Source organism: Manacus candei, unplaced genomic scaffold (assembly GCF_025592945.1).
Source record: "Manacus candei isolate 608988 ecotype Guabito, Panama unplaced genomic scaffold, ASM2559294v1 h1tg000094l, whole genome shotgun sequence".
Classification (NCBI taxonomy): Eukaryota; Metazoa; Chordata; class Aves; order Passeriformes; family Pipridae; genus Manacus; species Manacus candei.
In genome coordinates this window covers 3775264-3794672 of record NW_026138142.1, presented here as the reverse complement: position 1 = coordinate 3794672, position 19409 = coordinate 3775264, and the positions used below count along the sequence as shown (strand labels likewise).

General features: G+C 42.4%; 1 long non-coding RNA gene across 1 annotated transcript in view; it reads right to left on the bottom strand.

Annotated features, from left to right (window-relative positions):
• The window catches only part of LOC127461109 (uncharacterized), a 493673-nt gene that overhangs the window by 424337 nt on the left and 49927 nt on the right, over positions 1-19409 (bottom strand). The window lies entirely within an intron of this gene.

Here is a 19409-nt window from a genome sequence, read left to right as displayed (position 1 = left end):
AGGGAGCACTGGGAAAGCTTGGAAAACTTAATATTCAGTGTGAGAGACTTTCAAAGGAAGTTTGAATGCATAATGAGCTGTGAACATGTACAGGGATTTCTCCCCCTCCCTCACCCTTTTTGTGAATTCCCAGCACAGTGTGGATAAAATGCAAAATATCGGGTCAGGACAAATGTGGCTCTTAAACTGTGCAGGGAATAACTGTGATCCCTTATAATAAGGGATCTAAACTGCATCTGCTTAGCAAAAATTATTTCTGCACTAGGGTGTCCTTTCAATCAAGTTCTGGAATTTGATTTTCTCTTAAATACCTGCTTTCCTCCTTCTATTGCCTTCTTAGGTCCTCAAACTGAAAGGCAGGAGAGCAGGCACATTAAAAAAAAAGAGCAAGTGTAAGTATATGGGAACTTCAGAGTAGTGGTCTGAGTGGCAGCCTCTGCATCGTGCCATCCTCACACCAGATCAGAGGTGGATTTGTTTTAAAAATTAAAATTAATCTTTTTTTTGCCCCCTAATGTGAAACTTCCGTCCACAGTGAGAGAGGATTATTGGCCATTGCAGGAGAAGGAAGGGAAGATTTACAATAAACCTAATGAAACCAATAAAGTCTTTACAGAAGGGAATTTACAGATCCCTGAAAAAATGCTCCCTCAGCCTGCCAGGATCACAGCAAAGAGCTCACCTGTGTGTAGGATCAGGCCTCGTGTGCAGATGTGTGAAGACCAAAGAGTTTGTCTTGGGTGATCTCCGGGCCAGCCCTAAAAAAGAGGCCTCTGGATTAGACATGGTCAGGTCTGCTCAAACCTGACTTTCCTAAGTGCAAACTTAAAGCCTCACCATTCATGGAATCAAAGAACTGTTTAGGTTGGAAAAGATCTCTGTGATCACTGAGTCCAAACTTACCCAGCACTGCCAAGTCCACCACTAAACCCTGTCCCTAAGTGCCACATCTACACGTTTTTTGAACAGTTCCAGGGTTGCTAACCCCACCACTTCCCTTGGCAGCCTGTTCCAATGCCTGAGTGCCCTTTCAGCAAAGACTTTTTTCCCTAATATCCAACCTAGATCTCCCCTGGCACAACTTGAGGCCTTTTCCTCTTGTCCTTCGTTCTGTTCCACTCAACAAACTTGAGAGCGTGGCTAATTAGACAAACCTCAATACTGAGGCTAAAATCTGCCTTAAAAAACATGTCTCCAGTTATAAGTTGAGGTGATTTATGAAGTGCAAGCAGCTTGGCCAATGTTCTATGGTCTGGAAGTAAATTTTAATAAAAAATATGTAAGACTGCAAGTAATCATGCAAATAAAGGAATGAGGAATGTGCATCGGATTTTAATGCTGGCAAAGTGAAGCTGAAAAATAGGAATCTCCCATAATAATATATATATCTGTATGCACAGACATATACTCAACAGAGAATTATGTCATATATCTTGAACGTGAAGTGGTGAATGAAACTTAAAATGGTAAAGAAGATGCTAATTTGACTTTGTAACAGAGAGAGGAAGCAAAATAGAGGAATGTGAAGTACAGGCTTTGTATTTTAATGGAGAAGAGCAACTCACCTTGGGCTGGTGTCCATCAGCAGTTCAATGAAGTTCTAAAAAGGTGCAGCCTTGCCAAGATCTGCAATTCTGTGTTTGCCTTATTATTTGTACATTATGGCTTAGCTTTGGTTTCGTTCCATCTCCAGCAGAAAAAGCCCTGCTATTTCCTAGATTTCACTGTCCTCTACTCCATGACCTCTCCCAGCCTTCATCCTCAGGTTTCACTTGTCACTAATTGAAGGAGACAAACCTCATAAATTATGGAACTTAAGAGCAAGGTTTTAATTAAACTCAGCAGTCAGGCCAACAAAAACTAAAGAGTTCAGTCTTGTGGGGGGGAGGTTGATGTCCTCCCCTGTGAGTAGTATCAGCTCTCACTGTCAAACCAAGGTCTTTCAAACACGGTTGAGACATTTCCCTGGAATCCACAAAGCTAATAATGCTGGGAATTTAATGAGTACATAGATGCTATAGACCCTCTTGACAATCCTAATTTCACATCATCTGTGGCCTCATGGAAAATACACACCCCTCATATTCCCTCCAAGAAAGTGTTAGGAAACAGGTCCAAAATCCCTTCCAAATCCCCCTCTGTGTCAGAGGAAATCCAAAATTACTTTTTATTTCTGACTTCGTTATCTCCAAAAGAGATGATAAACAACCCAAGGAAAATGGCTGGAGTTATTCGAGCTGAGAAGAATATCTGGACCGTTAGGCCACCAGCCCTCACTGGTATAGAAAATGTATTTTGTACACCCCAAAAGCTGGTTTCCTGTCAGGGTCTTGGTCCCACCTGGGACTGAAACACAGTGAGAGATGTCTCCTGTGTCACAGGGCTTGTGATCGTGGCCATCAGATCTGATAAAGGGAAAGCTGATAAAGAAAAGCTGAGAGATCTGCCAGGCTTGCACAGAAAGTCGGGAGTGGAGCCACAGGCTGAGCCCAAACAGGTTTCAGTGCTGGTCTGATACTTTCCAGAAGGAATAAATTCCATTTGCATTAGTCTAGCACAGGGTCGACAGCAGAGTGCAGAAGGAGAGAAGTCCAGAAAGGAGGGGAGGTCAAAGGCTGTGGGGATCTGTCAACTCCATGATGAAAACACAGTAAATCCTGGCTATTTGCATCCAAATTAGAGACATTTGGATTTCTGTTGCATTCGATGGGCAATAAGTAGCTCATTTTACTCCAAAAAGCAAAACCAGAATGTGGTGTTATCATTTTGTCCTGCTACAAATTCTGGTAGGGTGGAAGACTCAGGGTATGGGGAGACAGTTCCATCCCTCAGTCAGTCTCAGACGAGCTGTTGGACCTCTGTTGGGGTGTTCCAGTTCAAAACAGACACATTTCTTGTCCATCAGTAAGTAGCTTAACAGAGAGGCGATCTTCCTCCTTCCCTCCACCTGGCTGCTTCCCTTCAGCTACGACAAAGACTTGTCTCTGGCACCGAGTCCCAATTTTTAACAAAGAATGTGGGAGGAACCAGGTGAAAAAAAGGTTCAAAAGCTTAAGCAGAATCACTGTAAGTCCCAACAGTCAGTTTGTTTTATTTATCACTTCCCTTAACAAGCCTTTGATACAAAGACAGCCCAGGATTTACACTGTGTTGCCCCAAGTTCATCTCTTTGGCAGCTCTGGTGGGACTGTGGGGCTGTGGGTGACCAGCATGAGGAAAGATTTTATCTCAAACTGTGTCACACCACTTCAAACCACCTGAGGTGCCTTATTTCAATTAGCAATTTAAAAACAGAATTAGTTTTTGCTCCCTAGTCCACTGATCCCTGGTTGGGTTATGCTAGAATCTCATTGAGGCCCAGGGGCAGAAAGCACCTAATTGAGGATTTAGCTAAATGGATGCTTGTCTCTTCCATTCCTGAAAGGCCAGAAGTTATCCTTCACTGAATGAACTTTTAAAAATACGTCACCAGGTTGTTTGTCAGCTGGTAAAGGGTTGAAGAAAACCCACCAAAATCCACAACACAGAACAATGCTTAAAACTTGGTCAGAAGTTATTTTACCCAAAGCTTATACTCAGTCCCAAATCCTGTTGGAGATTCTCCAGATTTTTTTCCCAGATCATTCTGAGAGCTGCCTTCTTCCAGGAAGAAAGAGTCAAGGATTTCCTTGGAATTTTGACTTTGATTGTGACTGACTCTCACAGCTTTGGTGCCATGTCATGGTCACCTCCAGCCACTTTTCTGCACGTGGCTTTAGCCACCAACTTTATTTGCTTGTTCCTAGAGTCCCAGGCTTCACCAGAAAGGACTGTAGGGTGCAACAACATCATCTTGATTTCTGTGTGAGATGTGGGATGTGAGATAGCTGCATTAATCATACATTTCCCAGCTTCTTCCCACTGGCAACAGCATGTGCCAGAACAAGTGGGTATTTAGTGCCAAGGGGGATGCTAGTTTGGGGTTGTTGAGACCTAAAAAGGAGTTATTATGGTGACACCCAGGAGATTTCTGTTCCTCCAGGGAGTGATTGGGGCGATTTCTGATACAGGAAAAAGACAAGTCAATAAAGAGTTGTGTACTGAATAATAAAATAATTTACAACCTCATCAGAAATGAAGCTTTCTGTAAACACAGAGGACAACATGAAGGAATTGAATATCTGTGTGGTGCTTGTCTACAGACTAAGGAGAAAATACAGAAAATAATAATGTTGCTGAGAGCAGGAGATCTGAGATATTTGGGAGTCGGGTTTTTTAGGGGAGTGGTTTTGGGTTTTGAAGCAGATTTCAGGCAGTTCTTTCAGAGAAGTCTGAAGTGCCTCAGGGACGTGAGTCTTCACGTGAAATTGGACTGGGCTTAATGTGTTTCTCTGGCAGTCAATAAAATGAGAGGCAGAGACACAGAGAAATTGCATTGTTGGAAAAAAACCTCACAAAGCTGAAGAGCCAGGGGGGTCATTTTAGGTACCTGAGGGCAGAGAAGGAGACCATTGATTTTAAGGAACCTTTTTATGTGGTTAATGGTTTTTACCCTGCACACATGGGAGCATAAAGGAGCTTTGGGGTGTGACAGACTCCAATAATCTACACAGAGAAACAACCCCAAGGATCCTGCTCATCCCAGGGCTCCCAGGAGAGCCTCAACCCCGTGTGCTAAGAGTGACACAGGTCCCATCAGATACTGAAAACAAGGGGCTCTTTATGAGATGTTAAGAGGAGGAATTAGAAGGAAAAGGAAGTACTTTGGCTGGTTTGGAGAGGAACAAGCACGGGAAAACAGTGGGATAAAGGGACAGGTCACAGGGATAAGAGGCTTGGAAGCCAGGTATTGGAATGGTCATAAATCTGGGCCAGATATGGGAAAGACATGAGACTGATGAGTTGGCTACTGGAAGAATAAAGGGATCCAAACCAGAGAAACCATGAGGTCTGGGAATCTGCTGAGAGACCTGGTTTCTTGCTTATGTGACTGTGCATGAGGCAACTGGAGATGGGAGAATCCAAGGCCAGCTGCTGAGTGGGCAGTGTCCAAGGCCAGTTACCAGAGGGATCCATATTTTATACATGCATTGCTGCAGGAGTCATCTTGCTCTTGGAAATATGTTTCATGTACTGAAGCTATTGCTCTTTTCCCACTTTTCTTTTCCAGTGTCACATTTTCTAGTTGCCACCACCCAGTGTTCTCCTTTTGGACTAAAATAAGTCATCTTTCAGTCCCCTTGAACAATTTTAGCAACTAATGCCTTGTCTTAAGCTGCTTGTCCCCACCCCACAGTGAGAACCCCTTCAGAAATACCACACCAGTGACACCAGGTATCACTGGATTATTTCCTAGTTGTATCCTGATCCTCCAAAACCTGTTTGCCACAGCTTGTTTCATCCAGAGAAAGTTATAAACAACAACTTGGTATAACTCCCCACTGGCTGAGGGTAAAATTACTGTTTCTGAACTCTGAAAATCCATTTGCAATTTTTAAGGGTTGTTTTGATATTTGGAGGCGGACGCAGTTCAAGAAGGAATTACACAGGCACATATTTATCTGGCTGTCTCTGTCTAATTTCATTCCTGAAAATTAATCCTCTTTGTTGTCTGGATATGAGTGTTTTAAATGAAGAATTTAATATCACTACGGTTTGCTGTTTTTCCCCCTATTTTTTAATGAAATAAAACCATTTATTATTTCACAACACATCACTGAGCTTTTTTGTCATATTTTTCAGCTTGTTATCATAAAATAAGCTTAACTTACTGGTGGGCAAGTCCAAATTCCACACAAAGAGGCAGGATCCATTTCTTTATTCCACCAGTGTGGGCAGACTGTTGCATGTATAGTTTCAGGTTATTATTTCTGATTCAACAAAGGTTTTGAGTACTTATTTAAGTGCCTTAATATATTGGATTTAGGATGGTTATGCATCTCTTACATGGCAAATACTGTCTGGAGACTGGGACAGCAACCTGAGAGTCAAAAATATGAGATGGGTCTTCTAAAATTCTGGGCAACTTCTGGTAAATTGCTGTAGATTATTTTATCTTCCTTTCTTGTGATTCCTGCTATGGAAACAGGGAAGGAAATGAAAATGCTTTCCAAGGAGAGCCATGGCTGGTTAGACAGCCATCTATATTTATAGGATCCATATTAGCTGGGTATTTGGAAAAGTTTGGGGAAGACCATGTAACAGAAATTCAGTAACATTCAGGGGTGTGAACTGTGTAGTTTCTGAGACAAAGGTTTGTCTACACCTGAGTGCCCAAAGTTTCTGCTGCCTGGTTCAAACAAGACATTGATAAATTCCTGACTTGGAAGTCAGGATTATCAGACATCTGCAAGGGAGAAAGAGAGCCAGCTGGAAATGATCACTAATTTGGTCTGAAACATGAAAATCAGCATCCTTGGAGACACTCAAAACTCAGTCAATAATGTTCTGGGTGGCCTCACCTAACTTTGAGCCCAACCCACTATCAGAGACATCAGATGTTCTTTTCCAGTCTAAATTATTCTAAATTATTATGAGTCTTTGGTCAATTTGTATTCTGTATTTTATTATATTTTATGACATTTCTGATATTTTTCTGAAGCCTCATAATGAAATTTAGGAAATTGTATAACTTTAACAATCCATTGAACTGGAGTCCTCCCTCAATATCAATCTGTGTATATGATGGGTAATTCCATCCCTGTGGACCCAAAACATTTGGAAATGAGAGGCATGTCTCTTTTAATTTATTTTATTTTATCCTCCTCATTTTCTTTTTTTTTCCTTCAAAAAGTACCAATTTTTGAAGCTGTTTAATTCACTGATTTAATACACAAGGAAGTGTCAGTCACTGAGCAACAATCCTGGCAGTTTGCATAATTTTTGCCGGGTTTCCCAAGGGAAATGTGGATGGGTGCTTTAAAATAATCCCTGTAAGTAGAATTTGTCAAAAACACACACACACACATATATATATAAATATATATATACATATATATGTGTGTGTATGTGTATATGTGTATATATACATATATACATATGCACATATACACATATATAAATATATATACATACACATATATATACCTACATATATATATATGTATATATGAGAATATAAATAAATACAAAGCAAAAAGAGCAAAATATTTCATTCAACAAGTGCTGGAACAGGATGTTTCCACAGTGTTAAAGCACTTCTCTTGTTTTCTTCCCTTGGTTGTTGGGCTTTTTTGGTCTTTTGTTTTTGTTTTGTTTTTTTCTGAAAAAAAAAGCATCTCAGGATGCTTCAGGTTTGTTTCTAACAGTGTATTTTCACAGAACATTCATTGGTTTACAAAATACCTGATCTACTGGTGGTGCCCTGAGGAGTGTGATGGGCCCAGCTGTCTTCCAACAACCCAAACTGAGCAGATTGAGTTATTCCTTTGTCACAACCTTTTGTGATCTTCACCCCAGGAGAAAATGAAGTTGGTCCTGCCCTCAGGGAGATATAACCTGTCACTGCTGCTCGAGGTCCCCAGCTACAAGCACAGTCTTTGCTGTTAAAATTCTTTCAGATTGGGCTGCAAAAGTCTGGGATAAAGCACAGCCCTCTACAGGAGTGATTTCTTTTCTCTTCCTTTTATAAATATCTTCTTCTGCCTTAAAGATAAACATGTAAATACCAGGAATGAGGAGAGGAACATAGGCCTACATGAAGTAGAGGTGCTGGAGGAAAACTCCTTTAGACTCAGACACTCCAGTCCCAAGTACAGGAGCAGAAGAAAATCTCTTTTTCACCAGGAACGTTTCCTGACCCCTTTCATGCCTATTTTGCTGTTTGCTTTGCCTGTCTTGGGTCTGTAAGAACTGTAAGCACGTGCTGGCCCTTTGTAAAAATCCATGCAGTGCTCCTGAGAAAGGCCCCAGTGCCTTATCCCAGGCCCCTTGAAGCAGGAATAGCAATGAGGGAAGGAATGCCAGGCTCCAGGAAGAAAGTCTTCACCATAATGCACTTTTTATCCTAGGGTTTTGTTTTTAATGCTGTGGAAGAATCTGCTGTGGGTTTAAAGGTTTCAGGGGATTTCGTTTAAAGACCGCAGAGAGGTATTTAAGGGCTCAGGTCAGGTGATGTTCAAGCAAACTTGCAATTGTTGAGTTCTAGGCTGAACTGTCAGCTCGTGACAGTGGTAGTGATGGAACTTGTGTATGTTGGTGATTTTTTTTGTTGAATACAGAGGGGAGTTAAAAATGGACCAGGTTTCCTGGTCTCTTTATTCATCTGCTAGAGGAACATCAATGAAGTCTGTGAAGCCCAGTCAAGATGCAGATGCAAAAAACCAACAACAGCTTTGTATTTTTCCTTCTGTCCCACTACTCCCTTAAATGATGTTGGTGACTCTAATTGCTATTAGTGGGTTGTTCAGTCCCAAGCAAAGATCTGAGGTTTTAAAAGGCTGTTCTTCTTTCACTGAACTTCAGTGCTAAATTCATCTTGCAGATGGTCTCATTAGGCAGTAAAATCAAGAGCAAAGAGTTTGTGTCTTCCTAGTTAGTCCAGCTGACAGTGTCAGTGCCTCAGAGGAGAAAAAAACCTTGGAGGCAGAGGCCAGCAGATAAATATTCCTGTAAATTGAGCTTTAATGAAAAAAAGTGCTTTATGTCCCTGGTAATCACCATACAGCAGGCAATTATGTCACTTTGCATGGTCAGTGGAAAGACCTGGGTGTTCAACCGAGCAGCACCTCTCTGCCTGTCAGCATTAAATTGCACATGAGATGGCAAATGTTTAACATTGGCTATCCTCCTCTTCTCATATGGGGAAGGGCAGGAAATACTTTTACCCACAGACCTGTCTTTGCTTAGAGAGAAAGTTTTCCACCCAGCAGCGTTCATGTCACACAGACACCACGAGCTCCCAGCTGACTCTCTTGTCCTCATCAGTGCATCCTCAGCTCCAGAGAACACTTTGTGCCTCTTGGTTATTCCTGGAGTACCTGTTGAGGGCAGATGTTTCCTCTCTAGCCCTGCATCACAGCAGTGTGCTGTGTTATCAGGTTGCCCTGACTTTGGAGATTAGATGGATGTTCTCTGAAAAACTCTGGTGTGCACCAGAGGTGGCCGACCAGCTGGTTTTTGCAAAGTGTGGAAATCTGGAGGAAAGCACTGAAGTGAGTCAGAAGAAAGTTCTTCACTGAAAGGCTGCCAGGTGCTTATGGAGAGCAAAGGTCTGGGAAAGGTCTAGGGAAAACTGGTGGCTTTCACTCCTGCAGCAGAGGGGACAATATACCAGAGAAAAAAAAAATTAGCAAGTGGAGGCTTTGGTACAGCAATCTTGAGGAAAAATAGACTCTTTCACTTTGTTTGCTTAGAGCAAGTGCTCGATTCTCTCCTCCAGCTCTGAAGGAACATTCCTGTCCCTAAAGATGGTTAATCAGGGCTGAATCTCAGTATCCACTTCAGTTCATAGGAACACCAGGCCCTGAGCTGGATACAGAGGCAGGAGCCATGTAGGCTGTTTCTGGCTGCAGGATTCATTTGAGTGCAATGGGAATAACTCCAAGGAAACCATGTTACAGCCAACAGCTCTCTCTGGACATCTTTTCTATGAATCTTAGAAAGTACATGTTATTCAGAAGCAGGGAAGTTGCCATTCCCAACTCTTGCTGAGACAGGTGGAACACACTTTTCATGGAAATGTCCTTGTGGAAATCTGCAACTGAAAAAAGTTTAGGGTCTGTTTCCCACTTCTGAGCATGGTGTTGAAAACTTAATAGTTGCTGGGTTGAAAACCTGATTTTCCAGGAAAATTTCCATGAGATCACATTGGTATAACAGGGGGAAAAAAAATCAAACAAAGAACTAACTACAGAAAACTCCATTATCTAGTGTCCATGTGGCTTTTTTTGTGGAAATTTCAGTTGAGGTAATTACTGAGTAGCCTATTATATCAGCAGAGGGCATTTTGTGAGTCTAATGGCACCTCACCTCTTTGTTCCTGGCAGGTGTCCCTGTCTCAAACAGAAATTAAGTGATAAGAAGCAGAGAAGGACATAAATCCTGCAAAGTAGAACAGCAGGGACTCCAGGTAGGTGGATGTGATCAGCACACAAAATCCGATTATCTTTGGACCCATTAGGCTTCATTTTAATAGAGTAAATCTGCAGAGGAGGATGCAAAAGAGAGATTCCATCAGGAGACTGAAAAATATTGTCAGTGTGAGCCCAAGACATGCAGGCAGAGATAATTTTTTCTCCATAGAATGTACAGCACACACGGTGCAACCACAAGGAAATTTAAGTCGTTCTTGGGATATTCCTGCAAGAGCAGGGTAGGATCTGGATATTGGGTTATATCAGCTCTCCCAGTCTGACCTGACTTTTGGTAAAGGTTATTTACAATTGCAAGAGTGAAGAGAGAACATCACTGACACAGTTTGTTAAAAGGTCTGCTATTTAAATTAATTTACAGATTTCTTCTCAAAACCTTCCGTTTGGAGCACGACCACAGTGTCCTGCTGAAGGGATATTCCAGCTCCTGAACAGCAAGTCCAAGTCATCCTCACAATGCAAAGTGTCTTTAGACAATGGGGTTTTGTCAAGCTGGATGGTAACTTCATTATTTTTTAATGGTTTATAAGTTTGTTATTCTACACAGTTGTTATTACGTGTTAATAATCAATAATAACAGATTCATTAAAAGTTCCAGGTACAAGCTCAGAAGAGGGTGATGTGAAGGGAGGAGGGAATTGTCATAACAGAGGGAGGGTGAATAGATGGTTGTATTTACCCACTTTTTGAGACTTCAGAAAGAACCCTTGTCCATCTGTCTGGAATGATGAATGGGTTAAAAACCTCTTGTTCTACCTAGAATGGCTCCAAGAATTACCCATGAAAAGGGATTTGACTACTTCAAGTCAAATCATTATAGGAAAAGGAAACATTTCTTCACAGTGATGTGGCCTGACATTGGGGTGGGATCTTTGCAAGACTTCAGAGCTCAGCTGGACAAAGCCAGGTCAGGCAACCTGCTGTAACTTCAAAATTATTCTTGCTTTATGCAGCAAGTTCAGAGACCTCCAGATGTCTTTTCCAACATAAATTATTTTGTAATTCTAGAATAATAACTTGTAGGTTTTTTTTTTTCCTCAAGGCTTTCAGAAAGCCTTTTTAAAACAAAAAAATTTTTTTTTCTCTGAATAGTAGGGAAAGTTCTCCGCAATTTGCATGAAAAAAAAGAAACAACAACACAGAAGTTTCAAGGGATTTGGGTATGTATTTAATAGTGATCTGAATGCTTACCTGTGGCAGTTCATAAGTTCATACCCCAACACTGCCCCATTCTGCCTGGCAGCCTTCCCTTTGGATAAGGGTTACCTCTGCACCTGCTATAAGACACAAAGGATCTGGGATAAGCTCTTGGCTTAGCCAGTGGCTTTAAGCTCTTCTCCTTTAATATCCTGTATAAATCACAGGAAGTTTTCTAAGTGGATTTTAAAAATCACTTAGAGACTTTGGAAAATATCATCTTCTATCTCTTCATCTTATCAGCTACAAATGATAATTTTCCATGTAGCAGGAGGGATGTAGGAACTCATGCAGCAGTGTCTGCGTGTCATGCAGCTTGTGGTGATAAATGGCTTTATAAGAGTGTGGATAATTCAATCAAGCCTATTCCATTTTGAATGTAGTGTTACATGCTCCATAAACTCAGCCTTGTGGAGACACCAGCATTTAAAATTATATGCTCACTTCAGTGTTAAAAATTGCTGTGAAGCTTCCTTGGGAATTCTAAGCACAGGACAGGGAAGGAATCAACCAAAACCACTTGTAACTCTCAGCCTTGACAAGCCACTGCAGTGCAAGCTCCCATCAGGAGAGGTTTGTAAAGCACACATGGAGGAGAGAAACCCATTTGCTGAAGTAGGCTTTGAAATGCTTATCTCAGCAAAGAGGCTGCATAAAGACATGATAGAAGTTAAAAGCTCCACATGACTCCAAAAAGAGTCAGCTTGAAAGATCTGCTGCATTCTGAACCACATCTCTCTGGTGGCACATGGTTGGCACTGCTTTTCAGACTGTGGCTGATGGGAAGCAGCAGAAAGGAATTTTGTCCCACCTAAAGCCAAGACTGTCCCAGAGGAGCTAAAGGGCATCAGTTGTTGGAGCCCAGTGCCTGCCAGGTGGATTGTGCTGTGATTCCTCGGGAACAGCAACATCCAAGTTGCCAAATGTGTTCCTGACCAACGTGGGACAGAGAAAGCTGCTGCAGTCCCCAGCTGACCAGGAAACCTGCAAATCCTGCAGCCTGGCTTGCAGCCAAAGTGACCCTTGGATCCTCAGGGAGAAAGGCCTCAACAAATGCAAAATGGATCACATTAAAGACCTGTATGTTTTTCAATTGGTGTGATTTTGGAGAAGAAAAACAAGATGCAAAAGTGTTCTTTTGTCTTGCTGGCTGACACTGCACTTCTGTTCCACACAGCTCTTAGAGGTGTGAGTCTTGTTGAAGAGAGTACAGAATACAATATCTTTGTTCATATTCCTTTCTTATGACTATCCTGAGGACTTAAAGATGCCAGCAAGTTGCCAGGGCCAAGGATAGGTTATCAAACTCATCTGAGATGTCCATGCATTTGTTCTTATCCCAGGGCAAATGGCAGGTGATACAAATTACTCCAGACTCCCTTCATTGACAGCCCCGCACCAAAATAAATGAGTTCCTGCATCCCATGGGCTGTAAACATGCACTGTACCCACACAGCTAAACTGGGCAAGGTTGGAAATATCTCCAGCTGAGCACATTACCTGCTGCTTCATTTGTCAATGCATAGAAATGGGAGTTTTTAGGGCACAAGTCACCTGTCTTGTTTTAAAAGTCTGTTTAGGGTAAGATTAATAATACCGAGCAAGCAGCAATTCCTTCCCATTATCCATGGAGAGAAATAAGGCACTGTGGTCACCTGGCTCTGTGAATCTCACTCACTGTCACTTTTTAAATCATCTTAATTGTGTGTCTGACATTTAAGTTTGCCAGGAAAGAGGAGAAAAAGAGGTATCGTACAGTGCCTGTGCTAGGACAATCTAAGTGGTTTCTTTATCAAGTTACTGTTCCACATTTGGTTTTTAAATACAGATGTGTGGCATAATCAACACAGATTTCAGGGTGCTGAATTGATACTACATGTCATTCTGACTGAGAAAAATATCAGAGGGGTCACGCCCCAGAGGACACATCTCACAAATGAAGAACAAGTTAAATGTCAGAACTTGGAAGTGTCCTACAGTAAAGTATCACTATTATATAGGATATTTGTAGAGCTTTTTTAGGAATTCCTGCTGGTCCTGATGCTGTTGAAGATGTCCTGCCATTTTCTGGGTGTAGATAAAATGATATCTGACAATAAGGGCAGATGAAGCAGGACAGCAGTGGCCAGACTTGTCCTTTTGGTGCTTGTCACAGAAGACCATCTTCCTTTCCATCCCTGGACTTCTGCTCTACTACCAAATCTCAGGCACAATGGCCACATATCCAGCTGAGGTGGGGATGTGGAGAGGATATTTGGCTCATTTCCTTCAGCCTTTCCCAAAAGTGGATCCCATGAATGCAGTCCAAGCCAAGTAGGACCCTTTCTAGAGTGTCACAGAGTTCAGGCTGGTTCCCTGATGGGAACAGCCAATATCTGGTCTAGCAGTGCTGGTTTTGTTTTTAACAAAAGACAATTTTGCATCACAGACAGAAAATATATTTGAGTCTTTCTCCAAGATCAATCCAGCATCCCATTAAACTGCTTCTTCTGTAATAAATGTTAACAATTGAATTTTAACAGTCAAAATATACTATCTTCTGAGGAACCCTCTTACCTTATCCATCCTATTTATTACCTGATGTCCACAGACCTTAGAAAAATATAAGATTTAGGTCAGTTCTTCAAAACTTGTTCCTATGCCTGACCTTAGGAAATGGAAATCCTCCAAAGGATCCTGCTGGTCACTCTGCCAGTGAGTGGAGAAATCTCCCAACCCCTTCTGGCAGACAACCTTTTAAATTCAGTCCAGTTCTAGTTATTTTTGTCAAGTAAAGCTGATTAAAATATCCAATTAACAATAGTGGCAGTGGTGCACAGAGGGAAAAAGAAGCTGTGACAAGGCCTTGGTTGAAGCACAGAGTGCCTGGGGAGCAGGGAGCTCAAGCTTGTGGCAAGTTTTCCTTGTGGGATAAATTGGAATTTGACTGACCTTAAGCTGAACAGGCTGAATTGCTGACCTGGAATATTTTCTATAGTCTATGTCCTGTAGTCTATCTCTGTGTCAGATGCCAGGTAATAAACTATTTATTGCTTCTGCAAGTAGCTGCTACAAGAAAGTGGTAAAGTAATGTAGAGTAGCTGTGAAAAAGGAGGGGCTAATTGGACAGTCCAATGTCAAAGGGAAAGACAAAATCATCTGCTGTGCTTGTGGGAAGGAACCAATTTGGGTTAGTACTCAGGAGCATTTGCAGGGAGCATGTTTGAAATTTGTAAACAGAATTATTCCCCGAGGAAAAGCCATTCTAATGGCTCTCTTCCCTGTGCAAGCAACCAAGATGCACAGCAGCCACTCAGCACATCCTGAACTTTGAATGCCTGCGTTCAAACCTACGAATGAATGTTTGTAAAGCAAGTACAGACTGAGAATCACTCGCAGATCTGACAAATATATTCATTCTCTGGACTGTTGCACAAAGCAAACACATTACAAATCAGGACAAACCAGGGTTTATTTAAAACCAGAAGTGAATATTTGCTGAGCATCTCTTGAATATTTGTAGTTTAAAGGACCAAAATTAAAAAACATACACGCTCAATCTGCTCCGCTGTTTAAAAATTCTTCATATTAACAAATCTACTGTATTTTTGGTATTGCTAAAAAGCTTGATTTACACTGCAGTCAGTCATATCTGAAAAAAATATTCTAACCTTTGGCTTATGCATCATTCCTGCAGGGGAGTAAAGGTTTTCTCAGCACAGCAATCTCAACTTTCACACTGCTCCTAAAGCACTTCACAATTTAGGCTTGTCAACTGTTGACACTGAGGCAGCAAAATGCTACTGCTGTGGGTGGGTGTGGAATCCGAGCCAGCTGTCTCCCACGTCCACTTCTTAAAAGGATGAACAGGGAGGAAAACAGCCCTGACAGGGTCAGAGAACCTCCAGATCCATACAGTCACTCCATACAGTCACTCCTGCTCAGCAAGAGCTGGAGCACATGGGGTGGCCCCTTTCCACAGCTCTACACCTGGTGAATGAGTGTGTTGGGTGTTGGGTTGGATTGACATGGGGGCTTTGTTGCAACTCTTGTTTTCAGAGGTCAGCATTGGATTGTGGAAGAGAATTATAAGTATCCTCTGAGCACCACCAGAAACACTGCAGTTCAATAAAAACAAGATCCCCCAGGTTTCAGTTTGGTGCTCTAGGCCATGGCTGCACACAGAACAGTGACATGGCCAGGAGCTGTAACTTCTCTCTGATTAGATTTTTTCATACGGCCTCTCGTGTATTTTTGCTGTGGGTGAGTAAATGCCTTTGGGTTCTTTGGTGGTGATGAGTACCTTGGCACCACACCTCACACCCCTTTGCACTGGTGCCATCCCAGAAACCATCAGCCTCATGAATCAGAGAATCATGGAATCAATGAGGTTGGAAAAGGCCTCTGAGGCCATCAAGTCCAACCATTAGCCATGATCACCACCACCTTCAGGTGCCACATTCACACCCCTCTGGAACACTACCAGGGATGGAGACTCCATCCCTTCCCTGGGCATCCTGTTCCAATGCCTGATCGCTCTTCTAGTGAAGAAAATTTTTTCTGATATCCAATCTAAACCTCCCCTGGTGCAACTTGAGGCCATTTCCTCTCATCCTGTCACTGGTTATCTGGGAGAAGAGACTGATCCCCACCTGGATACAACCTTCTGTCAGGGACTTGTAGGGAGCTATTAGGTCCCTACTGATCCTCCTTTTCTCCAGGCTGAGCCCTCCCAGTTCCCTCAGCTGCTCTTCATGAAACTTGTGTTCTAGTCCTTCCACCACTTTAAAAGCTGTATTATTTCACTGCCTTCATTCTGGATTTTGGTTTTTTTTCACAGAAGTTTCTTTAACCTGTCAGCAGAAAGTTCAGTGACGAGAGAGAGATGGAGTGTGTACATGAATTACCTCTTGACTCCGGGAAAAAGGCAATTTCTGGTACATTTACATGCCTATTTGCAGAAGTCTGGTTTGTGCTGCAGCCTTGCTAATGTTTACATATGGGAGCAAATCATGTCAGAACCCTCCTCATTTGGTAAATAACACCAGCAAATAAATCAGATTGAAAACTGGTCTACAGAAGAGATTACTCTGAGAGACACTAATGTGATCCGAAGAAGGTTTGATCAAGAAATTCCTGGCAATTTAATTTTTCCCTTCAAAACTATCAGTATTTTATGGAAATTAGAATAGCATTTCAACAGGGCTGTAATGTCTGGTCAAGGAGGGGTCTGACTAAGGGAGCAATGTTCCACTGTTTGTTCCAGGAGCTTTGGGACTGCAATTCAAATCTTTCTCCTGTGAGAGCTAGACCAGGGACTTGCTCTCAGTCTGCTGTATCACCTAGGTGTGCTGGTGCTGATTTATTCTTTAATCACTCAACACCATCTAAGAACACTTTAGTATAATCATTCCTTTTTCTCCAATCCACTCACTGTTCTCTAGACACTATCTGCTTTAGCTTTCTGCTTATTTTCAGCCACCCAGTTTTCATGTTATCTGAACAACAATAATAAAACAATTATCAGACATAAAAGAACAGCTGCACCACTGCCCAGGAGAGAGCACTGTGTGGGCATGTGTGTGTCTGAACAGGCTGGCACTAATAGAGAAATGACAGCTCTCCTTCCCGTCAGTCACAGCTCTTGGAAGTATAAAGACTGAATATACAGGAAACAACATCCTGGTTTCATAAACACATTCACACAGTAGAAAAAAGCTCTCTGGGAGGAGGCAGAATCAGGTTGACACAGGCACTTAGACATGAACCAGCTCTGTTGTCAGTATTATCACCTCAGGACACCCTGGAGGGAAATTTGTCAGGAGACAAAGGGCAATAATCCTGCCTGACAATGGCCAGGTTTGATTAGCAGCCACTCTGGCCTGTCCAACGAGCCCAAAATTGCCAGCTCTCTACACTGCATAATGTTCCTGCCTTTCTGAATGTAAGGGAACCACAGTATGAGGGGAGCTGGGAGTTGAGCCTCCTCAGGGACTGTTGTGAGCAAGCTTTTACCCCCACAAAGGCTCGTGAGGCAGCAGGACTGGCTACAGCAGAGCAAAACCCCGTGTCTGATGTCAACAGCTTGTGGTCACTGCTGTTCCAAATCCTTCACCCAGCACAGTTCAGACCCCCCAGTAGCAGCTGGTCACCCTCTGGATGCTACAGCAAGTGTGTGGAGGCCACCACAGACACATCACCCTGCTGACATAACCCCGTGCTGTAGTGGAGTTATCTACAGGTGCCTGAGCAGGTCTATTTTTTATCCCTCGCTAGTGTCCAGAGCAGTGTTAATAACTATAAGAAGGATTGGAACAGCTCATTTTACATGAATATGGCAAAACAATCCTGACAAAAAAGAATCCTCCTGGTTGCCCAGAGAAGCTGTGGCTGCCCCAGCTCTGGATGTGTTCAAGGCCAGGTTGGACGGGGCTTGGAGCAACCTGGGATAGTGCAACGTGTCCCTGTCCATGGCAGAGGAATTGGAATTACATTATCTTTTAGGTCCCTTCAAACTCAAACCATTCTACAATTCTGTGATTAATAATAGCCCAGCAAACCCAGCTGACAGGAGACCTGTCACAGTAAGTGCCATAAAGCATCACACACAAGAACCCCTCCCTCTTCAGCAGGCTCCAGTGGCTTGGAGGGCAAAACAACTGCTTGTTCTTCAATTAAGCCCAGTTCTTTGGAGCATAAAAGCTCATTACTCAGAGAAGACTATTTACTGCTAATTGTACCTTTCACGTTTGTAAACATGGCTCTTTGCAAAGCAAGGATAACTCTCCTGTCATCCTCTTCTGAGGAGGACCCAAAAATCAACCACAACCCGTGGAAACAGGCTGACTCTTCAATGTCATATATTACATTCTGGCACAAACTGCTGGTGAGCAAGTTAAAGAGCGTGTGTTACTTTCTGGAGTGTTTTAATGACAATTTCAGGCAGAGGAGAAAGGGGAGAAGAAAAAGAAGGTAACAGCTGTTGGGCCAGGGCAATTTACAAAGAGAAACAGGAGAATAAATCACTCTTTTGAAGGTATTTGTTCACTCTTGATGAATGTGTTGCAATTCCCTTTGTGCTCCCTTTCCCTGTATTGCCCTGATCAAGTTATGCTTGACCTTCTTTGTCTTTTTAAAGGCAACATTGACTTTGTTTCTATTTTTATTGATCCATATAATCCCTTCACGGACTCGTTGACATTAATATCCCCAGGGGACTGTCTCCATTCCAAGTCAGTGAGCTGTTCTGCTTTCCTTTTCCCATCTGTACACAGCAATGGCATTAGTACCGACAATTAATTCAATAATCCACTGGATTGAGGAACGCCTTTCCAAGAATCTTGTGTGAAGTGTCTTGTGAAAACATCAGGCTTGATCGGGCTTTCAAACTGAGCACTCAGAACTGACAGTAAGCTTTGTGGTTTAGCAAGTATAAACAAGTATGCAGATTTAATCTGCCCAGTTTAGAGTTGAAGGACTGTTATGAAACTATGAAAGAAACTAGGAAGATATGACTTTTTTTTTTTTTAATCCCAATGATTGGGAGGATTATTCAGTTAAAAAGATCAGCCCACTTGTACAGGGCATTATTTAGTGACAAAGGAATGGATCCAAGGTTGGGATAAGTGTTGGGACACTGGGATTATTCAAATTTCTCGTGCTGATTTGGGCACCAGTTGCTGACCAGTAGGAAAGGCTGAAGAAAACACAGCAGAAACACTTTCTCCTATTGATTCAGTCACTTCTGGCTGTAGTTAAATACTGCCACAAAAATAGGGTTCAGAGCCCAGAGGATCCCTGGGGATGGATGTCTGAATCTCACATGGCAAGGGGAGGCACAGGAACATATCTTTGGACAGTTTCTAGAATTTGCATTAAATAATGATGGGAAAAAAGAATCCACTGACTTCAAGGTCTTTTAAGGCTTCCACCCCAAGCTCTGCACAATGATTGATTTGGTAGGTAATTGAAGCAAGATCTGGGGCACAGCTGCATGTTTGAACCATCCTGACTGTTCTCTGCCCTGAGAACTCAGCCCTTGTCTCTTTGCTCTTTCCTGATGTTTAGATGAAAACAACCTGATTTTACTCCTGGTGAAACCAATGCAAAAGGTGCAATTTGTCTGCCTCCTTTTATTTTGTGCTGCTGCCACCCAGGCACTGA